Source organism: Dendrobates tinctorius, unplaced genomic scaffold, assembly GCF_039654945.1.
Source record: "Dendrobates tinctorius isolate UK_male_01 unplaced genomic scaffold, ASM3965494v1 ptg000143l, whole genome shotgun sequence".
NCBI classification, from domain to species: domain Eukaryota; kingdom Metazoa; phylum Chordata; class Amphibia; order Anura; family Dendrobatidae; genus Dendrobates; species Dendrobates tinctorius.
In genome coordinates this window covers 47,674,294-47,690,026 of record NW_027361810.1, presented here as the reverse complement: position 1 = coordinate 47,690,026, position 15,733 = coordinate 47,674,294, and the positions used below count along the sequence as shown (strand labels likewise).

At 42.0% G+C, this 15,733-nt stretch overlaps 1 protein-coding gene across 2 annotated transcripts in view; it reads left to right on the top strand.

The window, feature by feature from the left end:
* The window catches only part of WIPF1 (WAS/WASL interacting protein family member 1), a 100,514-nt gene that overhangs the window by 36,834 nt on the left and 47,947 nt on the right, over nucleotides 1-15,733 (top strand). Inside the window, exon 1 of one of the 2 annotated variants that reach the window (XM_073545930.1) lies at nucleotides 7,770-7,821. The exons of the other annotated variant lie outside the window; for it this stretch is intronic. The gene's annotated coding sequence lies outside the window, so the exon portion shown is untranslated. Of the gene's footprint in view, nucleotides 1-7,769; nucleotides 7,822-15,733 lie in introns of those variants that run through there. 2 annotated transcript variants of the gene reach the window in all.

Sequence of the window (15,733 nt, the reverse complement as noted above, 5' to 3'; positions counted from 1 at the left end):
GAACAAGAAATCAATAGAATATCCTAATCATCCTTTAGCCATAAGACTAGTGCCACACGATGAAAGTCTTCGTGTTCCAAAGCCCCCCAAAGTATGGAAAATGGAGGACGGCGACGAAGATGAACTAACAATGTCAGTGGTAAATGAAACTGCTGCAGACCCAGACTTTGAGCCTTCTACATCTAATCCACATCTGTTCAGTCAAGCTGATCAGAGTTACTTGGTCAGAGATTTGAAATTGTCAAAGAGGCAGGCAGAATTATTGGGATCAAGGCTACAAGAACGGAATCTCTTATTACCAGGAACAAGAATTTCTGTTTTTCTCAGTTGTCAAGAAGACCTTAATCAATTTTTCAACCATGTCGACAGTTTAACCTTTTGCAACAATGTCTTGGGGTTGTTTGGTGCTCTTGGATGCGAACATGACCCGAAAGAATGGCGACTGTTTATTGACTCGTCAGTTTTAAGTCTGAAGGCTGTTTTACTACACAACAGAAATATCTATTCTTCTATACCTATTAGACATGAAAGAAACGTATGAGGACATGGAGTTACTGTTGACCCACATTAATTATAGAAATTATAACTGGAACATATGTGGTGACCTAAAAGTTGTTGCACTTCTTCTTGGACTGCAGCTTGGATATACCAAGTATTGTTTTATTTGTGAGTGGGACAGTCGTGCACGAGAAATGCACTATTTCAGAAAGGACTGGCCACTCCTCGAAAACCTGTTTGCTGGACAGAACAATGTTAAACATAATCCTCTCCTTGATCCAGCAAAGATATTTCTCCCTCCTTTGCATATTATGAAGAATTTTGTCAAAGCAATGAACAAAGAATCGGAAACCTTTTTCTTATTTGCGACAGAAATTCCGAAGAATAAGTGATGCAAAAGGATAAAGAAGGTATTTTTTATTGGCCATAGATCAGAAATATAATGAATGACAGTAGCTTTGATGGTATTTTGCAAGGTGCTGAACAAGTGGCATGGAGAGACTTTAAAGATGTAACCTTCAACTTCCTTGGCATGTTGTCCAAAGTTCGGTGCCCTGCTGGGCACCGAACTTTGGACAACATGCTCACAGCATATCATTTGATGAAATGCAATATGTCATTAAAAATGAATTTTCTACATTCTCACTTTGACTTTTTTCCAGCCAATCTTGGTGCCGTTAGCAATGAACACTGTGAAAGATTTCACCAAGACATTGAGCTGATAAAGAAAAGGTACCCGGTAATGTGGAGTACGTCAATGCTGGCTGACTGTTGCTGGAATCTTATTCTAGAAGCATCGGACACTGATTATAAATAAAAGTCGTCTGCAAAACACTTTTGAACAATTGCTTTTGCTACTGACATCGATGCACATGTATGTAGTGACTCGAACATCATAATGTAGACTATAAACTTGTTTATTAACCCCTTACTGCCAGCTGACAATAGTAGGTCAGCTGGCAGTATCTCCCGCTTTGAGATGGGCTGCGGCGGTGAGCCCACCTCAAAGCCGCGACATGTCAGCTGTTTTTAACAGCTGACATGTGCCCGCAATAGGCGCGAGCGGAATCCCGATCCACTCGCGCCTATTAAGTAGTTAAATGCCGCTGTCAGACTCTGAGAGCGGGCATTTAAATGCACTTCCGGACGCCGGTCCAGAAATATGCGCAGCGACGACTCCCGTCACATTATCGGGGGTCATCGCTGCGTTGCCATCTGCTGCATAGAGGTGAGCTGAGCATCCCCTCTATGTAGCAGAGCCGATCGCGCTATGGCAGCTTCTAGCCTCCTATGGAAGCATGCCAAAAGTAAAAAAAAAAAAGTGTTTAAAAATATAAAAAAATGAAAACACATAAAAGTTCAAATCACCCCCCTTTCGCCCCAATCAAAATAAAACAAAAAAAAAATCAAGCCTACACTTATTAGGTATTGCCTAGTTCAGAATCGGCCTATCAATAAAAAAAAAAATTAACCTGATCACTAAACAGCATAGCGATAAAAAAATCAAAACGCCAGAATTACCTTTTTTTGATCGCCGCGACATTGCAATAACGGGCAATCAAAAGAACGTATCTGCACAAAAGTGGTATCATTAAAAATGTCAGCTCTGCATGAATAAAGAAGCCCGCACCCAACCCGAGATCACGAAAAATGGAGATGCTACGGGTCTCGGAAAATTGAGCAATTTTTTTTGTAGCAAACTTTGGAATTTTTTTTCACCACTTAGATAAAGCGAGGTGGAACGGATTGATCAGAGCACGTCACTGCCTCCATGTAATTTGTGGCAGCTGGGAGAAGCCAGCCTGTTCCCATGGGCCATTATTCCTGCAGAATGAATGTAACCCTCCGTGAAATCTAGGCTACAAGGACTTACTGTGGTTCTGACAAACAAATGAGGTCCAACTAGCTACTAGATTGGGGGTGTTAAAAAAGTGGTCACGTAGCGTAGGACATGTCACAAGATCATTTTCATTGGATTTCCCCCTTTAAATGTTAAAACCCCTCAAACCAACTTTACATTAGAAGGAACTATAGTAATATTTAGACTGAATCAATAAAGACTTACTTAAAATAGCGTTAAATATTTACATATCATGCGAGGAAATAACACAGCAGACAGAATGCCAAGAAAAAACAACTGTGATTTATGGCAAATAAAGAGAAGTAAGATTTCGCAAGAGACGCTTCGGCCACTTTCACAAATGAGACGCTTCTCTATATGACAGCCTGGCTGTGCCGCTGGCAAGTAAAGAACGACAGCTGGCAACAAGGAATTTGGTGGGTCTGGTGGGCAAGCAAATCCAGTGTTTATTCAGCGCTGCCATCTGTGAAGGACCAAAAGTATAACCAATGTCTAAAATACTATTCCACCAAGCTAACATCATTGAAGTATTTAGCAATATGCTCCCATTGTACAAGACATCGGTTTTCAGGATGGACAATAGATACATATTTGATGATTTTATGGAGGGGAATCCATATTTCAAGACTTTTTTTTCTGAAAGAGAACAACTAATAGGAGTAAAGATATGCAGGGGTGTAACTACAATAACTGCAGGGGTTGTCATCACACCCTGGCCCTGGAGCCTAGGCTTGGGTTTCCAGAATCGAGCATCTCCATTCAGCCTTACATCACCAAGCACAATGCCAAGCATTAGATGGAGTGGGGTAAAGCTACCACCACTGCACTCTGGAGCAGTGGAAACATGTTCTGTGGAGTGACAGATCACACTGATATCTGAGGGGGTTTTTTTCAGGTGCCACCTGCTTGACTACTTTGTGAGTAGGAGGAGGGATGATGCCATCAGGTTGTTTTTTTTTAGAGGTTGGACAAGACTTTTAGGGAAATCCTAACTCTTATGAATACCACAACATTTTGGATAATTTGTGGATGTAGGTATGGGACAGCCCTTTTCTGTCCCCCATGACTGGCCCCAATGCACAAAGCAAGGTTTAAAAAGGCATGGTTGGGGAGTTTGGTGTGGAAGAACATGACCTGGACCTCAACCTCATCTAACACCTTTGGGATGCACAAGAATGGATGTTGTGAGCCAACATCAGTGTCTGACCCCACAAATGTTCTGGTTGAATGGACAAAAATTCCCAAAGACTCCTCCAAAGTCTTGTAGAAAGTTCCCCCCCCCCTAAAAAATAGAAATGGTTATAACTGCAAAGTGGAGACCAAGTCCATATAACTGTCTGTAAATGAAGAACGGATCATAAAAGCTCCTTGACGTGTAATGTGTCAGATGTCCTAATACTTTTGTCCATGTAAGGGCATTGTGTAGCTGTATTATGTCCATGAGCATGAGTCCTGACCTGACTAGTTTTGCACTTTGTGTAACATTCCAGCGTCCATAGGAAAAAAAAATGGCTGCATGCAACAATTTCTTATTCGGTTCCGATCACGAAAATTAAAACCTGTGACCGGACTGATTGATTTGATCTTTGAGCCTTCTATAGTGCACTCTACCTCTTCTTGGAATACAACCCCCAGACTCGTTTTCTGGCGCACAGTTCCAGCTTCCCTAGCTTGCAGTGTATAATAGTAAGGCCATTCTCCCTCGTTATTCCGGGTAACAATTGATCATTTCTTACTGTTTCTGCTGATTTGCAGTCTTTCCCACAACCCTATTTCCTTCCTCGTACGAGTGTATTAATGCCATGTTGTCCCCAGAGGCTGCTCAGGAGTTGACCTACTCACATGATGTCTGTTTGTACAAAGATTTCTCCCTCACGAGGTAAATGGAATTGTGGATATATAAAGTCCCCATTTATGCCTGTGAAGTTGGAGATTATGGTCAGATGATCTACATAAAGGCCCAGATGTGCGTTCATAACTATTAAAGGGGCAGACTGCCATAACATGAATGACAGAATAAAACTTAAAACTTTTTTTTTTTTTACTTTTTAAAATCTCGCACTGCGCTTGGACATAACGAGGCATCACTGATAGATCTGTTCATTAGTTAACAATAGTGTAATTGCATTTTTTTCATCATAGGAAATTAAGGCGTACCGCTAGGATATGACCTCAAGTTCGGTTCTCCAGTTCCTCAAATGAATGAATGACCTGCACCGCCAGCCTTAAGATAAGTCATCAGTATCAGTCTCCTGGCATCCCTCCGGTCAATCTACTGGAAGTGAACAGTGAGCAAAGCTAGAACCCCACAGCACTGGACACTATGTAGTGGCCGTTCTCAGGTACTGCAGGTCAGCTCCCATACAGTTCAATAGGAGCCGAGTACCCAAGAACGGCTGCTACACAGTGCACTGGTATTCTGGCTTTGTACGTTGCTTACTTCTGTCTTCCTTGGGACACGGTAACAGCTTATCGGCAGGGCCGGCCCGAACGTATAGGCGAACTAGGCGGCCGCCTATACGCCTTTAGAAAAAATTATAAAAAATCTTTTCAAAAGGCAAAAAGTTTTAGGGATGGAAAGAAAAGTGTACATATTTAAGGGCAAATATGACACAAGAGAGGTTGGTTGGGTTGGCAACAATTTCGATAGAATCTGAAGTTGCTAAACAAATTAATCTCGATGACTTAGTGTCATCCTTTTAAAAAAAAAAAGGCAAGGAAACAAAAATTTTAATTAGCTATGGTCGTTTTTGTTTTGTGTTATTGATTACTTTGTATATATTTGTCCTATACAACTTCTCAGAAGATTAAAGAGTTAGGAGAGAGTTAATTAATCATTGTTGTTGTGGTTTATTTTGCTCCTAAATTTATATCCCAAGTTTTCATCTACTGCCAAGAATAGTAGGGGCGCAACAAAATAGTTTCGCCTAGGGCGCCGTAATCTCTCGGGCCGGCTCTGCTTATCGGTGGGAGTGCCTGATATCGAATCCCCGTTGATCAAATATTAAAGACTTATCCTAGGGAAAGGCAATTAATACAACCCCTTTAAGTGACTGGAGCGGAGTTGTAGTTAAGAAAAGAAAATCGGATGGGGCCGCTGCACTTTACCTATCACTGAGATCCTTTTGTTCTTGGGTGCACTTGAAGCAGGACTTTTTTGGGGTGTAAGTTATCACTTTGGGGTATATGTATTATCCACTGGATATGCTATATAAATATATATAATAGATGTTGGCCCATCATTTGCTGTCTAGGACTGGAGAGATGACCGCACTTGTGTTGCTCTCATTTATATGTGAGTTCTGAAAATTGCCCGGTACGTACACTAAGCAAATGAATGGAAAGAGCTGCACATTCACAGATGCTTCTCCGCTGACAAGATGGTGGGATGTCATGTTCATACGTCATAAGTGTTTGATATGGGATAGCAGTTTTAATTTCAAGTGTACAGAAAGTATATTTTTTATTATGAGGGTATTAAGGTGTTAGCTTTAGGCAGCTATTTTTTTTTAGAAGAGCAGCCTATTGGTAAGGTGATCACAAGGCGTCCTTCCGTTAGGACCTCCAACACTCAGCTGTAATCTGCGAGGAGAGCCCGGTAGCAAGTCTTCAAATGAAGCCATACGAGGCTATCACTGAAATCTATGAGCTGTCTGTGTGTGATCCTCCAAAACTGAAAGATATTCCTGGAAGACTTGCAGGCTGCCTGGCACCTCTGCAGCGTACATCACTCGAGAGATTAAGGGTGTGTGCACACGTTGCGGATTCTGCTGCGTTGTACAGTACCATTAAAGTCTATGAGAAATGGAAAACGCATGTCAATTCTTGGTGCGGATTTATTATAGGATTCCACAGGTGTCAAAACGCAGGGGAAATCCGCACAAAATCTACACTAAATCCGCAGGTAAAACGCAGGTCATTTTACCTGCAGATTTACCTGCGGATTTAGCCAAATCCGCTTGGAAAAATCCACAGGGTAATCTGCAACGTGTGCACATGCTCTCAGTATTACATGGTAGCCAATTGGATTAATAGCTGTGCATGTAGCAAGTCAATGACTATAGACCAAAGTCATCAACCTACGCCTACCCCAAAAAATTGTTAAGGACTACTTAGCAAAAATCACACATGGACCAATATTTTTACGGACATAAGTTCTGCCCCTTTATAGAGGCCACACCTCCTTGTCATGCCCTCAAAACGCCACAAAAGAAGAGCTGATATACAAACCTTAAGGGGCTTTCTACTGTAGGGAAAGTGGATCTCCACCACTGCCCATGCCTTGGTGTGTTGACTGCACTGGTGACGACACATCAACAAAGCACATGACCGCTGCAGCCAATCACTGATCTTAGCGGCTTGTGTTGTCTACCTATGCTCTTTACAAGGGGGTGTGGCTCACAGGGTAGTAATGCTGAGCACCCTAATGACACGCCCCAGAGGATCCTGTGAGCATAAAATATAGCTCTGGATACAAAAATCCATAGATATGGACCGAATGGTGAATTAAAAAAAAAAAAATTAAAAAAGGGGAAAAAAATCCTCAAGGGGAGCAGTGGGAATAAAATAAGAACAAAAACTGTTCACTTTTGACCTGACGACAGAACTGCTTTTGAAGAGTGAGTGGAATAGTTGAGATGTGTGTGCGGGCAGCATGCACCATCTAGTAAATCTATACAGACTGCGCCCACAGGCCATCCCCCATGCCCCACATACTGACAGCCCATGTCCACTCCATGCCCCATATAGTGGCAGTCTGTCAGTCAGACAGTCTGTCTTTTCTTCTCATGTTCTAGTGAAGCTCTGAACCCCCTTACACGCGTAACATGTGGTCTGTTGTGCTGCAGACTGCAATCAGTGACAGCACACCCATCTCTACTATTCTGGACTCCTCAATACTTGGCTGGTGGAGTAGTTGATAAAATGTGTGTGTATGTTTAGTCTTGAGTAAAAAGCCCTTGCACCAATTTAAAAAATTCACACACCTCTTTTTCCGCTGAGCACTATCGACGGCAGAGCAAAAATACCTGTGAAGGATGGTTAGCAACTCAGCTATAGACCGGCTCTGCTCTGTTCTTACCCACAGAGGGAGGATCCCACCAACGATGTCCTTTTACCCTACGGGAAACCCCCTTTAAGCATCAATATTCTTTATACATGGAGGTTTTCTTAGAAATTAAGATGAAAATGACCTAATTTACCATCTTATCTTAAGCTTTGATTAGCACTCAGGTTTCTATGCTAGGTGAGTAAAAGCATCCCATATGGGCTATTCCGCAGCCCCGGCACCCACGGTGTAGCCTCACTGTGTCAGATTGCAGTAAAAAAAAAACTGAATTATAATAAGGTGCAGCGAAGAGGAAGTTTGTCGTCATCTGTAGTTTGAACAGGAAATGAACTACTTGCTTGATTTTAGAGGAACTTACATTTTTGGCTTTAACAGACTAACAGCCGTAACTCAGGTCAGTGAGAATTTACATTAATGTTTCTACTGAAAATATCAATCCCTTATTTATCCTGTAAGGTAAGATGCTGTATAACCGGTGATGTTTCTTTTTAGCTCGAAGTGATTTATGTCTTCTACACATGGAGAAAACACTACTGACTCAAAGCTATCACGCACTCTAAGATGGCTAATGATCTTAGACAAGGAGTGCGAAGAATTGCCATAAGTGTTAATGATGCTTAGCCTACAGTACTGATTGTTCTATGTAACAATACTATTATGAAAGGGTTGCTCCACTACTTTTATACTAAGGGTAAGTCACCAATATCACATCGTTGGAGGTCCAACACCTGGCACCCCAACTGATCAAATGTTCTTGGTGCCAGCAATGGTCAAACAGTACGGTTCCTTAACTTTGTAGTAGACGCCGCTGGGACCTGCAGTTCAAATTAACAAGAGTGGATCTGCTGTACCCGGTAGCAGCCACTACAAAGTTGAGGAGCTGTACTGTTCACCTCTGCAACTGCTAACATCTTAGCCTCATCCCCGGCACCAAGAACAATTGGAGTTTAAGATGTTGAACCTCCACCGATCTGATATTCCTCACCTATTCCTAGGATAGGTAATCAATAAACAAATAGCAGAGCAACGCTTTAAGGGTATGTAATAGATTTAGGGTGGGTACGAAAGTATTCAGACCCCTTTAAATTTTTCACTCTTTATTTCATTGCAGCCATTTGGTAAATTCAAAAAAGTTCATTTTTTTCTCATTAATGTACACTCTGCATCTTGATGGGAAAAAAAAAAACCAGAAATGTAGACATTTTTTGCAACTTTATTAAAAAGGAAAAACTGAAATATCACATGGTCATAAGTATTCAGACCCTTTGCTCAGTATTGAGTAGAAGCTCCTTTTGAGCTAGTACAGCCATGAGTCTTCTTGGGAATGATGCAACAAGTTTTTCACACCTGTATTTGGGGATCCTCTGCCATTCTTCCTTGCAGATCCTCTACAGTTCCGTCAGGTTGGATGGTCAATGTTGGTGGACAGCCATTTTCAGGTCTCTCCAGAGATGCTCAATTAAGTTTAGGTCAGGGTTCTGGTTGGGCCAGTCAAGAATGGTTACAAAGTTGTTCTGAAGCCACTTCTTTGTTATTTTAGCTGTGTGCTTAGGGTAATTGTCCTGTTGGAAGGTGAACCTTCAGCCAAGTCTGAGGTCCAGAGTACTCTGGAAGAGGTTTTCATCCAGGATATCTCTGTACTTGGCCGCATTCATGTTTACTTCAATTGCAACCAGTCGTCCTGTCCCTGCAGCAGAAAAACACCCCCCTAGCATGATGCTGCCACCACCATGTTTCACTATTGGGATTGTATTGGGCAGGTGATGAGCAGTGCCTGGTTTTCTCCACACATACCACTGTGAATTATTACCAAAAAGTTCTATCTTCACCTCATCAGACCAGAGATTATTATTTCTCATTGTCTGGGAGTCCTTCATGTGTTTTTTTAGCAAACTCTATGCGGGCTTTCATATGTCTGGCACTGAGGAGAGGCTTCCGTTGGGCCACTCTGCCATAAAGGCCCGATTGGTGAAGGGTTGCAGTGATAGTTGACTTTGTGGAACTTTCTCCCATCTCCCTACTGCATCTGTGGAGCTCAGCCACAGTGATCTTGGGGTTCTTCTTTACCTCTCTCACCAAGGCTCTTCTCCCACAATTGCTCAGTTTGGCTGGACGGTCAGGTCTAGGAAGACTTCTGGTGGTCCCAAAATTCTTCCATTTAAGGATTATGGAGGCCACTGTGCTCTTAGGAACCATGAGTACTACAGAAATTCTTTTGTAACCTTGGCCAGATCTGTGCCTTGCCACAATTCTGTCTCTGAGCTCCTTGGCCAGGTCCTTTGACCTCATGATATTAGAAAAAACTATTTGACAGTTAGAGTGATCAATGAGTGAAACAGGCTGCCACGAAAGGTGGTGAGTTCTCCTTCAATAGAAGTCTTCAAACAGAGGCTAGACAGACATCTGTCTGGGATGATTTAGCAAATCCTGCTTTGAGCAGGGGGTTGGACTAGATGGCCCAGGAGGTCCCTTCCAACTCTACGATTCTATGATTCTATGATTCATGATTCCCATTTGGTCTGACCTGCACTGTGAGCTGTGAGGTCTTATATAGACAGATGTGCGCCTTTACAAATCAAGTCCTATCAGTTTAGTTAAACACAGCTGGGCTCCAATGAAAGAGCAGAACCATCTCAAGGAGGATCACAAGGAAATGGACAGCATGTGACTTAAATATGAGTGTCTGAGCAAAGGTTCTGAATACTTATGACCATGTGACACTTCAGTTTTTCTGTTTTAATAAATTTGCAAAAATGTCTACATTTGTTTTTTTCAGTCAATATGGGGTGGAGAGTGTACATTAATGAGAAAAAAATAAACCTTTTTGAATTTTCAAAATGGCTGCAATGAAACAAAGAGTGAGAAATTTAAAGGGGTCTGAATACTTTCCGTACCCACTGTATGTGTGTAACGTGTGAAATGGATCTGAGAAGTGATTGGATCTGTAACTCCGAAAAGTCAGTTCTTTATTTGTTAGAAGCAAGAAAAAGGAGCTCAGCTGAGCAACTTTGCCAAGGGCCAAATTTTAACGGTTAGATGACTGCATCTGAGTATCTCCAAACATCAGATCTTGTGAAGTGTCTCCAAATGTGGTCCAAGTAAGGACAACTAGGGAATCTGCCCAAGACCCATGTCGGCTATGAAGGAAGGTCTCAGAACACATAGGGAATAATAATTTGCTGTGTATGGAGCTGCATAGCCGTAGACCAGTCAACACGGACCCTTGTCCACCACCAAAAGTGCCTACAATAGACATCCAATCAGGACCACTGAGTAATGGGAAGTATTTGGCCTTGTCTGATAAATCACGTTTCTTTTTACATCATGATTAGAGAGCTCTGGGCTCTGTGACAAATCGCAGGTCCATTCGCCGTAGGTCTCATTCAGACGTCAGTTTTTTTCATGTAAGAAAAAAAGGGGTAATGATGAGCGAGCGTGCTCGGATAAGGTGTTATCCGAGCATGCTCCAGTGCTAATCGCTCACTGCATGTATGTGGTTACCATAAAGCTGAGGGTCTCGGACCAATAGTGATATTTGCATTGATATTGTGTTTTTTGTGGCTCTGGTTAGAGAACATGAAGTACGATGGAACGGTAATATAATCAGCATCTAATTACAGTGGAGAAATTTTTTGTGGCATTTCCCATGAATAAATAATGAGGCTGTTGTAGTCCAGGTCAATAGTAAAACTCCATCCATTAATCTATATTTCCAAATATAGCTTGAATACTTTACCGGTAGCAAAGACAAACTTAAAAATAACAGCAGATGTATTTACATAAAAGATCTACTTAATTAATTAAACATTGTATCATTAGCCCACAAACTATTATTACTGAAGCGTACCTTTCATACAAATCCTATCATCCACCCACAACGACCTAAAACTCTTTTTAGTGCACATACCAGTTCAATACGCCCAGTTATCCACTTTTCTTTTTAGTGGGTTTCTTTTTAGTGGGTGTCGCCTCTTCATCAGCATTCTGCCAGCACTCTAGGAACTGGGACTATCTTTAATTCACTTCTCAGCATGTGGTTGCTCCTGTCTTTTCTATCCCTTTATTATTACTATATATCAGTGGTGCGAGATTTCAGGCTCTAATAAGACGGCTACCCTTTATGAAGCCGACTGATAAAACAAAATGCTGCAATATTTTTTTGTGGTGGAGTTTGCAAGTAAGAATGTTTTTTTTTGTCTTGATGTGAACAGCTATCATGCAATCAGGACAGTCAGCCATCTCTCCATTCCTGGTGGCAGGAGCCAGAGCTTGATTCTCCATAGGTGGTACCTGAACTTATCAGACCCTTTGGGCACATCCTGCAGGTATATGCTAAAAGGTGCAAAATAGGATTATACCCTTACCAACTAAACAAGTGATTTTCCTACTAGTACTTGGAGGAGTTACGTTATGTTCTTTCTTTCTTCCACAATAATTGCACAATTATAGCAGAAGTTAAAATAGGAAGTTGTCTCTGCAGTCTGGGGAGATAAGTTGTGAGATAAAGTGTTAGCGGTTCTGTCCTTAGATGTTATTATGGCGTTTTTTGACCCATAGAAAGCAATGAGTACGTGCAAAAAAAAAAAAGCAACTATAACGCAGCAAAAACGTTGTCATCAGTTTTTGCAGTGTTTTAAGTGAGAAAAAAAAGCTGATACAGACAGATGTGAAACCTATTTATTTTTGTGAATCTCCTAAATTTAAACTTGGTGTCCTCACCTAGCAGTTAGTATTAGTACAGTTTAATTAAATTAGTGATATGTTAAACCAAACAAAGCCTGAGCAATTCAATGGCCAACCAATGTGTGAAAGCAAAGAATGGTCATCCAATGTGTGAGAGTAAAGAATGGCCAACCAATGTGTGAGAGTAAAGAATGGCCGCGCAATGTGTGAGAGTAAAGAATGGCCGACCAATGTGTGAGAGTAAAGAATGGCCAACCAATGTGTGAGAGTAAAGAATGGCCAACCAATATGTCAGAGTAAAGAATGGCCAACCAATGTGCCAGAGTAAAGAATGGCCGACCAATGTGTGAGAGTAAGAATGGCCGACCAATGTGTGAGAGTAAAGAATGGCCATCTAATGTGTGAGAGTAAAGAATGGCCAACCAATGTGTGAGAGTAAGAATGACCGACCAATGTGTGAATAATACCTGACCAATAGGTAATATGCCTGATCAATTCAACTCTCCCTGTTTTTTTCACATTTGCAATTGTGCATTTTTTTCATGAACTCATATGAACTTTTTTGTTCAGAATAGTCACTATTTTTTCCGACTTAAAAATCTTTTTCCACTAAATAATTTGATAAAATTGCCTTTTTCCCCAAAAATGTTTTATGGTTTCACATATGTCTTGCATTGGTGTCCTAAAGCCTTGCATTGTTCATGCTTGTATAGTGGGAGGAAAGCGGAACTTCGGGGTCCTGAAAAACGCAGCAATACAAGCAGCAAAAAAACAGCAAAACTTTTGTCTGCAGCTTTTTTTTACTAGCAACAGATCATGTTTTGTCTGCAGAAAAAAAGCAATCTGTGAAAATAGCCAGAAAATCTGCAACATCAAACAGTCACCATAAGCTCATCATGGGAACTAAGGCTATGTGCACAAGTAGTTGGAAGTGCTGCGGATTTTTCCGCGCGGATTTTGAAAAATCCGCAGGTCAAAATATCTGCGGTTTACCTGCGGATTAGCCTGCGGTTTAGCCCTGCGGTTTCACACCTCACAATGGTGAAGGTGTGAAATCGCAGCAGAATCCACACAAAGAATTGACATTCCTGCGGATTGTAACCCGCAGCAAATCCGCGCCGAAAAATCCGCAGCATGTGCACAGCGTTTTTGGTTTTACCATTGCAAAGAATGGTACTGTACAATGCAGCAGAAACTGCTGCGGACCCGCAGGGCCAGAAACGCTGCAGATCCGCAGCAGAATCCGCAACGTGTGCACATAGCCTTAGCCGTAGATCCTCATTGACCAGTCTCCCAATTTACTGTGTGAGCACACATCTCTCCAGAGTCTAAACAGCAAAGATTAATGAGATCTGCTGCAGGATTGGAAAGTTACGTACTTTACTTTTAGTGCTTATATAGTCACAGTTTAGAGACCTCCTGAATAAAATTCCACAGATTGTTTCCCAGTATCCAGGTTGAGATCCAAACAAGAGTAAATTAAGACCAATGTGAACTCATATGTGATCATTAACATAGCACTAAAGTTAAAAGGTTATTCCCATTGTCATAAATGGGTACTGTCAGATAGTGCTGGTAGGTAATGAAATCAGGATATGTGCTCACACGTGTGCAAACCCGGTGAGTTTTTCAGAACCGAGACATTACAAGACATGCAAGCATCTTTTATTCGGAACTTCGTTTTTTGGCATCTTTTCAGCTATTTTTTGCAAAGTCTTTTCGGCTATTTTTGCAGCATCTTTTCTTGCATTTTTTTGCAACGACTTTTCGGCTATTTTTACAGTGCAGCATCGTTTCTTCTATTTTTTGCAGCATCTTTTCAGGTACTTTTTGCAGCATCGTTTCTTCTATTTTTTGCAGCATCTTTTCAGGTACTTTTTGCAGCATCGTTTCTGCTATTTTTTGCAGCATCTTTTCAGGTACTTTTTGCAGCATCGTTTCTTCTATTTTTTGCAGCATCTTTTCAGGTACTTTTTGCAGCATCGTTTCTGCTATTTTTTGCAGCGTCTTTTCAGCTGATTTTTTTGCAGCATCTTTTCAGCAATGTTTGCAGCGTCTTTTCGGTAAGTTTTGGCATTGTCTTTTCAGCTATTTTTTACAATGTCTTTGGCAACCAACTTTTCTTAAAAAATTTGCACTTAATAAACTAGTGAGCGGCTTCCGAGCAGAAGCTGCCCAAGGAACCATCCTGTCTTTTCCTTTAACCGTTTTGCAGCTTTGGAAAACTGAAACAGCTAAAAGAATCTGAAAAGATGGAACATTTGCACAGTAAGTTGTTTTTCCTTGCAGTCTATAAGTTCCTTCTTTCGAGCTTTATATCTAGCGTTTTTTTAAGGCGGATGGAGCGTACCCACCTGAAAAAGACGTGGTGTGCTCATACCCTCAGAAGTAGATGATCCCCCGCAGGCTCTGACAGACATGTATATACAATGCTGTTTCAGGAGTTAAAGCGTCTTTCCCTATTCATTTCTAGGTTTCTCGTCGCTTCGAACTACATTTTTTACTGAATGTTATTTAAACACAGGAAATGTTTCTTCTGAGAATGATTTTGGTGTCAGCATCGGAGCACGGTTATTTATGGCACTCTACTGCCGGATTATGACAACATGCATATAAATAAGAGGTTTCTCTTGGACTTTGTACACGTAACTGATCCAATAACGGCTGAAGTTCTGCTTTTGCATGCTTCCACTTCTCTACAAGGAAATTAGTGGCTGGTGCGTGCAGGAAACTAAGAAATAACCCATGGACATTGCTGTGATTTTTAGATGTGGTGTATCATAGCTGGACTTGGCAGTGTTGTATCATATGGTTCTGTGGCGCCCCTGAGGCTTCAGTCGCCACAGAGGTACTGCACCTTCTCCTAAGGTGTAGTGCCCCACCATCCAGGTAGGGTGGGAACTCCCTTCCACATTCCAACACCTGCACCCCACACACAGGATAGTTCAGCAGGGACCCATCCATGCTTTATGCTGGAAAGGTCACAGGGTGCCTTTTGTGGTCCCTGGCTTCGTAACACGAGAGGTGCTGGGGAGGCGGGTGAAGTTAGATATAAAAGAGAGGGAAGGTGTAGGATTTCAGGTCAGTCTCAAGTCAGTCTGACAGAAGGTCAGTCTGGGGTGAGTCCCCGAGAGAGAGCAGGCTGACAGCAGGTCAGCCTGAGAGGAGCTCAAGGCGGAGGAAGGCAGTCAGTCAGGAGAGGCTGAGGACTGGTCTTAGTGGAACGAGCTCCACAGGGAAGGAAGAGAAGGAGAAAGATGTAGACTGAAGACTACAGATTCCATAAGAGAGATAGAATAGAAGGATGGTGGGAAGCAGGTTGAGAAAGAGAGAACCCTTCCAGTCCAGAGAGCGCAAAGGCTGGGGCCCGGTCCCCGAGGTTGATTGGCTCTTTATGTCCGGCAACAGACATCGGAGGAGTAGTGAGCCGCTAACACCTTGCTCCCATCATAGACTTGAGACACAACAGCAACTGAATAGAGAGCTGGGACGCAGTGAGGAGTCCCCGAAGCAGGCTACAGCTGTGTCATACAAGTAAAGACTAGGAACACCTAGAGAGAGGCATTCCAGGGTATCTAAGTACTGGAGTGCTTCGCACCTAAAGGTGCATTGGAGGAGTCGTT